The sequence below is a fragment of the Caretta caretta genome, chromosome 1, assembly GCF_965140235.1.
Source record: "Caretta caretta isolate rCarCar2 chromosome 1, rCarCar1.hap1, whole genome shotgun sequence".
Taxonomy (NCBI): Eukaryota; Metazoa; Chordata; order Testudines; family Cheloniidae; genus Caretta; species Caretta caretta.
The window spans coordinates 65,139,563-65,148,552 of NC_134206.1; the positions used below are offsets into that span (position 1 = coordinate 65,139,563).

At 38.8% G+C, this 8,990-nt stretch overlaps 1 long non-coding RNA gene across 1 annotated transcript; it reads left to right on the plus strand.

Moving 5' to 3' along the window:
• The first annotated feature begins 544 nt into the window (after positions 1-544).
• Positions 545-7,933, plus strand: LOC142069562 (uncharacterized). Its single transcript, XR_012665457.1, has 3 exons — positions 545-626; positions 1,431-1,593; positions 7,441-7,933. It is a non-coding gene; the product is annotated as an uncharacterized LOC142069562 (long non-coding RNA).
• The last annotated feature ends 1,057 nt before the right edge of the window (positions 7,934-8,990 follow it).

Here is an 8,990-nt window from a genome sequence, read left to right on the forward strand (position 1 = left end):
ACTAATGACTAATCTGGTTTGCCAATTTTTGTGTTCCTAGTTGAAAAAAAACACATGACCAGCACTCTGTCTTAAATTCCACTTGCTCTAGAAGAGTTTAGGATTTCATTGCAAAACTGCATTTGTCGTGCACCAATGCGACAAATCACTCATAGTTTAAATCTCACTGTTCTTTTAAAAGGATGTCTGGGAAAGGAAACAGAGTCAAAGACTGAGAAAATATAAATGTAGGAAAATGTAATTGATATACTCCAAAGGGGCTTTAAAATGGTTAATAACCGCCTGATATTAGAAAGGAAGCCCTTTGTTCCAGCAGATGTTTACATAATTAATAATAATGATAATAGTGATGCCAGTACAGCATCTTTTTTGCATTTCTTAACAAAGTTTCAACTTCTGACATTAAGGCAGAACTTAATATTTCTTTATATTTTTCTGGTCCCTGAAATCCTTTGACATTGCTACTGCTAGTTCCTGCAGTCTTCAAAATATTCATGAAATTTATTTGGGCCATCCTAAATCTTCATATTCCCACCTCAGAATAACTGCCAGAGCTGAGCTTATCATCAACATTTACACAGAATGGCTGGATGCCTCTTAAATGAAGAATCTCAGACATAATGAAGGTATGTGAAATAGTGATTTCTTCCAAAGTGATTCCATATGCATTGTAACTGGCCAGCTTCCTCTGCCTTGCATCATTGCTCAGACAAAAAACGAAGCAGTTCAGGCATTTTATGAGAAGAACATAATGCCTGTAAAATTTATGCCTCTCTTCACACCACTAGAAAATACTCCAGGGTACGCCAGAGAACAAACTTCTCCAGCTCATGAGGGACACAGTGCATTGGATGCAGGTCATTAATTTAATGCTTTCTGAGCCAGCTACTCTGATGCAGCAGAAAGCTTTAACTGTTACAAGTATTCATTATTAATATTCATTGCCTGCACATCCCCCTGTTATGATGCTGTTTAACTGTATCCTTAAAGCAATTCAAACTCAGGAATTTCCATATAGACAAATCTCTTCCAAAGACAATACTGCAGTATTCCACAGTAAAGAATCAAAACACTGCATTATATATTATTATCATCAGAGCATTTGGGACTGTAATACTGTAACATCTTTCTTTCAAATAATGGTTGATCCCATCCAGAAAAATCTTCACTCAGCTCATCTGAAAAGAATGTGTTGAAGAAAAGGTCATCTAATGGCTTGAGCCGAGGGCTAGTACTCACAAACTCTTGCATTTTAATGCTGGTTCTGATTCTGATTTCCTCTGTGGCCTTGTGTAAATCACTTAGGCCAAAACTTAGTAAGTTGGGTGTCTGTGTAAATCTACATTTAGGTTATTCTATCAGTGTCCTCTTCTTATCTCATTACTTTGTGGAATAAAATATTTTTTTCTGTTTTTAATTAATATTATTAGTACCGTGGAGCCAACCCCGCTGGCAGAAATGGAGCTGGATTATATTCTCATTTGTGCATCTGCAGTCTTGTTCACTAAATTCCATTTGTTGAATATATATTACTGGTGGTGATATGCAACTCTGGAAAAAAAAAAAAACGCAGACCAACTTTCAGGCCTCAAGGTGAGTTACAGGGCTGGCAGTTAGAGATCTAATATCATCTTTATTTGTAGATTGTCTGATATTGAATCACTGAAAAACAATAAACATGGAACTTCAGGATGGGTATTTGAGTATTTTATGTATATATTTATAAATACTAAGACCATGGACAAAAATGCTCAATTACTGTACAGAAATTACTAAAAAATATATTTTTTCAGTTTCCCTTTCAGAAAGCCAGAAAAATCTAATGTAATAAAATAACAATTAACAGTAGGTGATGTGTGTGTGAGAGAGACAACAACAAATATTTATCACATATTGAGTGTGTAAATATGACATCCAATGATAAAAGTGACATGGAAAGGTGCCTGGTACTGATGTGCAAAACATATGACAGAAAATACTAATAAATTAACAACTTCTATCAAAAATCTATAAGAGACTTAGATTTTATGTAAGAATGATCATAAGATATAAATGAAAAGATAAATAGAAAGCTGATGCTATTTCATCTCCCCCGTGAGAAAATGTTCTCTAATGTTTAGAGATCATCATTTAATTATTCTTTTTATCTAACACATCTTTGAAGTCACCAGACACTTACAGAATTAAAAAATGTATCATTCACTCTGTGAAATTTACTTCATCTGCCCAAAGCCTGAGTAATCAAATCTGTGGAAGTAATCATCTTTGTGGTGGAAGTGTGTGTGCATGCTTTGGGAGGTGAAATCCACTCCTCAGTCTGGAACCACTGTATGGGCTGCAGCATATGCTGCTCCTCCCCAGTCTATGGGCTGAAGTCAATAATACTTTTTGTGTGAGTAATGATCTGCATGTGTGTAAGAGGAGAAGGATCAGACCCAGTTTAATATAATGAAGTATTTGTTTTACTAGCAATGAAAAGAACTGGTCAAATTATTTATTGTGAATATGTGAATATGAAAATCACTATTTCTTCCTGCTCATAGATAATTTGTGAACTTATCCTGGCTTCTGCCTGTGCTTTTTGTTCTTCATGTGTATTCTCCAAAAACTTTGGGTGAACAATTTTCACCCCAAAGATACTGTTCACTTTGACTGTTCATTATTCATGATGTGTGACTGTGACTAAGTTGCAAGGTATTGTCTCAGTTCCTTGATTGGGAGACTGGAAATTATTAAACAGGAAGATAATTAACGATTAACAGTGAAATGTGAACAACCTCATATATGAATATGTGAGGAAATAGTGAACATAAAGTGCCACGCACATGGCTGAAATTATCTGCTTTTCAGAATGCAAATATTTGTTTGCAAATGCTAGTTTTGCTGTGTTCAACCAATTTCAACAATCCTTACTGCAGTAACTTCTTTCTTTCTTTCTTTCTTTCTTTCTTTCTTTCTTTCTTTCTTTCTTTCTTTCTTTCTTTCTTTCTTTCTTTCTTCAATATATGGATCTAAAAATGGATATCTTGGAGAAGTTGATTTACCTGGGTCCTAAGAAAAAATTGACATTCACCAATATCCTAAAAAATGTTCTTTTGACCACTCATGGTACGGCAGTTTTTTGTTTTTGTTTTGCTTCCTGTGCAATTTTTGACTTTGACTTTACAGTTGGCCAAGGTGAACAATATGACATTGCATGACAACTTATGTCAGAACAGTAAGCATACTTCTGAGTCTTCATATGTCGCTGTCCAGAAAATGTTGAGCTCTGCAGGGGCAGAAATAGCATTTGTGAGAATACTGGCATAACTCTTCCTCTTCCTACAAAGACAATATGGACAGGTTATCGCTAATAAGAGCTATGAAATAACCAGCACCTTGTCTTGAGTACAATATGTTCCAGGGCCAAAACTATTTCATTTGTCTTTCTCTCTCTTAGCAAAACATAGACACAGGTCATGAGAAGTACTCTGTTTATTCTCTACTGCAACTTAGTGTCATTCATATATCAGATATATCAGAGCATTTCTGTGGGACAGAGTCTGACTGCCTGCTAGCTGTGCTGACGCACACCTACACAAGACGATTTTTCTTTTTACACTCTGTTATCTGGAGAAGGAAAAAAAATCACTATACAGTTCTGATTGAAAATCACTAACACTGACAGTGTTAAGACTGGTTTCTACAAAATCTAGAAATGTAATTGTAGTATTTTCATTCACCTTACCGGTGGACACCAACCTCATTAACCGAGATATTCATTGAATACCGCATGTACTTCTTAAGACAAATTCAAAGGTGTGGGAATAGTACAACTGTAGCCAAGTTGGGAGAAACAGTGACAAGTAGGGCTGGTCAAAACATTTTTTCCCCAAAATGATTTTTTTAATGGTAATTTGGATTTTTGAGTCAATGAAATTTTTCACAAGCTATCTCTTTTAAGCAGAAAACTTCAACTCTTCATACTCCCCCATCCCCAAGTTTTCAATTTTCCTCTGAACGTTGAAAATATTCATCCAAATATAGAAAATTTCTATTTGGAAATACTGCTAAATTGGAAATAAGTTGTTAGTGAAGCATTGAACAAGTGGATAACTATGCCCAGAAAAAATGGCACAGTTTGGAGTTACTTGGAATGTATACAGATATTCTTTACACTCTGTTTTCTAGGCTTGATTATCTGGAGGCAAATGTTCATTGCTTTAGCATTCTTTTCAAATTCATCTCCAGGGTTAATCATCCATTTTTAATCATTGCTTATAATGAGATTTGCAAACTTTTAAAAATCCCTTAACTATAACTATGAATAGGTTTGTGCATAAAATAGAGTGGGAAAAATTTGCTTTTATTTATTTATTTATTTATTTAATTAATTTGATTTTTGTTTAAAGGGTGATAGAATCAACCGAGGTTTTTTTTTTCAAATGGATGTAGTTTTGAAATGGTTTCACTGTGCAGAGACCAACTGGGAACTAGTAGAGAAGAAGCTCAAAGAATGTATTCAGTTTCCTACTGTATCTGCATCTTTTTCTGTTGTCTTAATCTCTGCCAGATCTCTCCCTTCTGTGGGTTTTCCCATGGTAGGGGTCCTTGCAGTGAAGAAATTGAATTTCTGCAGATGGAGAAAGGGATTCAGGTCCCAGATCCTCCAGTTTCTTGGGTCCCCAGGAAATCCCATCCAGTTCTTAGCGGGTATGACTCCAAGAGACTTGCATTGCCAAGGCTTTGATGTTAGTATGACACTGGAGCAGTGGTGGGCAACCTACAACCCGGGGGTTGCACGCAGCCCATCAGGGTAATCTGCTGCTGGGTCACCAGCCAGTTTGTTTACATTTGCATGGCTACCTGCAGCTCCCAGTGGCCGCGGTTCGCCATTCTCAGCCAAAGGGAGCTGCGAGAAGTGGCGGCCAGCACGTCCTTTAAGCCCACACCACTTCCCGTAGCTCTCATTGGCTGGGAATGGCGAACCGCGATCACTGGGAGCTGCGGGCGGCCGTACAAACTGGCGGCCTACCAGCAGATTACCCTGACAGGTTGCAGGTGGAGTGTCCCTAAAGGAAGGTTCTACAGCACAGAGAGGCACTATGTAAGTCTGAGGCTGCATTGACATTTTGTTGGTGCAAAATGTTTCCTCAGTTTGTTTTTTTATCTGCCCACATGATCCCAATTAGTTTGTCTGAGATCAGAAATATTCTCAGTAGACTGGATCCAGATCAACCAGTTTTAGGTGCCAAAAATATCATTCAACATGCACGGCTTCAAGTACGATCAGTCACATTCACTACATGCAATGAAAAGTACATGTGGTAGACAATATGAAAACCTTGCAGACATGCTCCGCACTTCCTCTTCATTTGTTGTATGGCTTTGGTTCTCAAATTAAATTAGACACATGTTTAAACCCTTGGACTGAGCTGCACTGTGTTCTGGTGCTTTGCTGAAGTGGGGCTTGAAAGCACCATCTAACACTAAGGGTCTGACCAAAGCACCTGGAAGTCAGTGGAAACATTAAACATTAAATTGATGGGGTTTGGATCAGCCTCTAAGTGAGGATTACTTTTATTTTTAAAATGATTATGCCTATGAAGGCAGTTTAAGGGAATGATAAAGATTTAAAGAAAAATGAATACAGGAAGGAATGAAAAGAGGCACAAAAGAAAAGGCAGATAAATGCATCAGCTTCAGAGAAGAGGAAAAATATTTAATTCTCCGGTCAACAAAGGCCTCCTAGTTTCTTCTGTAAAAGAAAAATGGCATAGGAAGAAAATCTATAGCAACCATACAGTAATCCTCTCATTCTTGAGGAAGGCAGTCCATAACTTGACTTTTTTTCAGTCAATTCCCACAATAAACCACAGAGAAATTAGCTTTATTTTTGTCATATCATTTATCACAGAAACAGATTTTTTTTTAAAAAAGTATTGTACATTGCCCTAAACATATATCTACTAATTTTAAGTTGTCATTCCAGTTCCAGTTTGGTTGTACTTGGTTCAATGAACTAGCTCTTTCTCTCTCTCTCTCAGGTTCTCTGACTTAATTAGTTGTCACTATACCAAAGACATAAAATAAATCTGTTACTTGTGCAGTTGCCTCAGTGGCCATCTCACTGTATGTACCATAAAGTGCCAGCTGTTAGTTTGTTGTGGTGTTTGGTTTACTTTAGTCATGATTTTTATCTTTTTTTAGAAAGTACAGGAGAATACTGCATAGTTACTTAGTTTTGTTCTTAAGTTCTTCGAGCAGGACCCTTTGTCAAAATAGTAGCAAACCTGTATTACCAATGCCTGATGCTTAAGCCCAAGTTGTTAGATCTGATGCCAGTTGTGTAATGTGACAAGAGAGGCAAGTCTACCCTTTTCTTGCTTTGTAAAAGACCTTGTTTATCCCCCCTAACTTCCTATGGCTATTGTCATTGCAAGCCACAGCCATATTCTCCCACTTATGTCCTCACTGATGACAAAAATAATATTTTTGACTCTAAGAAGATCTTATACTATCATGCCAAGGAGCCCTATTATCTGTCTCCTTGAGAACATTCTTGGTGAGGAAGGCAAGGATGATTTCCTATCATTGGAGATATTGCTTGTGTCTATCTGGAGTCTAATGTTTGAAGCTATAATATGGGGTCACAGTAACAGTTTGGAGCAAATTGATTCAGTGATGTGTTTTGTCTTCCAGCAGTAATACATTCTGGAAAATTGATGTTTCTTGTAGATTTCTAAATGTTGTGGCATGGAAAAATGTTTGACAGAGGTAAAATACTTCCTACAGACTTATCTCGGTGGGAAAGGAGGAACCAGGGAAGGTCAGACTTTCACAACTGTGTGTAGGTCCAGCTATCGTTGTGAAAGTTGTATGAGGGGGTGGAATAAAGGGGAAACCGAGAAGTTCTGGATGGTGGAAAGGCATGTGCGTATGGAGTTTGAGGGGGGGGGTATGGAAAAGAGTTCTGATTGTGCTGCAGGGGAAGGCAGGCATGGATCCGCTCAGTCTGCAGCATTATCAACCCTAATAAACTAGAATTTGATCCAAAAACTAACACAAATCACTTTGCTAACAGCCTTTGTAAGGAGTGTGAATTAGATTTTTCAGTTATGAAAATATTCATACCAAATTCTGCCCTTAGTTTTCAGGGCTGTAACTAGGTGTAACTGAGGGGAGCATCTGGCCTTTTATTTCTTAAATCAGAGTGGGTACAGAGTGTTCACCATTTAAAAGAGCAATGATTTAATAGCAGTTAGTGTTATGTGACATATCAGTATTTCTGTATATTCTGAATGGGAAATAACTGCACTAGCTCATATACAAGTGTAACAACTATTGATTTTTTTAATGGTGTTAAACCAATGTAATTTCCATTGATCCTACTGAAAGTTATGCATAAGTACCATGAGGTAAACTGATCTCTGACCGGCTGACATTTTGTTTGTCTCCTAGACCTCATAATGGAGAACACTTAGGGTACACCTGGACAGCAGTAAGGAGCAATTCAACAACAGGTTGAATAGGTGCCGGATGACAGCTGAATGTGCTTTTGGCAGATTAAAGGCACTCTGACGATGCCCTTATGGCAGGTTAGACCTTAATGAGGATAATATTTGCATGGTCATAGCCGCATGCTGTACGTTGCATAATCTCTGTGAAGTCAAGGGTGAAAGGTTTGCTCAGGGGTCGAGTGCTGAGGCAGACCACTAGGCTGCTGATTTTGAGCATACAGATACCAGAGCTATCAGAAGAGTCCAGAGGGGGCCAATCTGAATCAGGAAGGCTTTGAGGCAACACTTTGAAAATTAGAGCCACTAAAGTATATCTCTGTGATTGGTGCTTCAATGTCACATTACATGTAGTTTTCCGAGGAAGCAATGGTGACATTTTGGGGCTTACATTTCAGTAAGCAAATGATTAAAATGCCTCCACATGTATTGGTAGTGTCCCCTATCTCAATTTGTAGAAAACCAATAAAGATGAGTTACCATTCAAAAACTTTGCTTTTATTTTACAAGAAACAGCACACACAAACACACAGATGCTCAGTGGGAAAGGAGGAACCAGGGAAGGGCAAACTTTCACAACTGTGTGTAGGGGCAGCTATCATTGTGAAAGATGTATGAGGGGGTGGAGTGAAGGGGAGACCGAGAAGTCCTGGATGGTGGAAAGGCATGTGCATGCAGGGTTTGGGGGGGCTTGGAAAAGAGTTCTGAATGTGCTGCAGGGGAAGGCAGGCATGGATCTGCTCAGTCTGCAGCATTATTAAGGACTTCAGCATCTGCTTTTGGTCCTCCATTACTTTAATCATCCACTCAGTTGCATCCTTAACAAACTCCTGATTCGCTTTTCTGTCCTAATGTTCAGCTTTCCAACACTCCTTGCATTCCCTTTTTTCTGCACTGGAGCATGTCTTATTTGCTGTACCTTGGATGTTTTCTTATCTGGCAGAGACGCTTGGCCAGAGTGCATGGGGTGTTCCTGAAGGGCATATCTGCTGAAGCACAAGGGACAACGCACAGAAGCGGGATTGTTAAATTCACATACAGCACTGAAACATTTTGGTTAAATACAGCTTTTTCAACATTGCCATCACTTCTTACTGACCTTTGCCAGGCACACATCTCTGCAAACACCCAAAGCATGGTGAGTGTTGGCGGGGGTTGGGGGGTACGGGAAGCAGGCACTCAACATGGGGAAAAGAGCACACACTCTTTGTAAGGGTCATGCTGCAACATACTAGGGGAAAAATTATAACATTCTCCCACACTTTTCCACAGACAGGGGTCATTCAAGCAGATATCTCACTGCTAAGGGTAAGCAGGGAATTGAGAGTACATCTACTCCATGCTTGTGGCTTCCACCCTGCTCCCTATGCTGCTCGCCTTTGTGCCGCTTTGCTCCCTGCAGCAGTGATTGCTGAATGGTGTGGGAAAGTTTCCTACAGTGGGGGAAGAAACAAAGCTGGTCTGCCATGGAATCTTCAGCAGAAGATTGCCGAG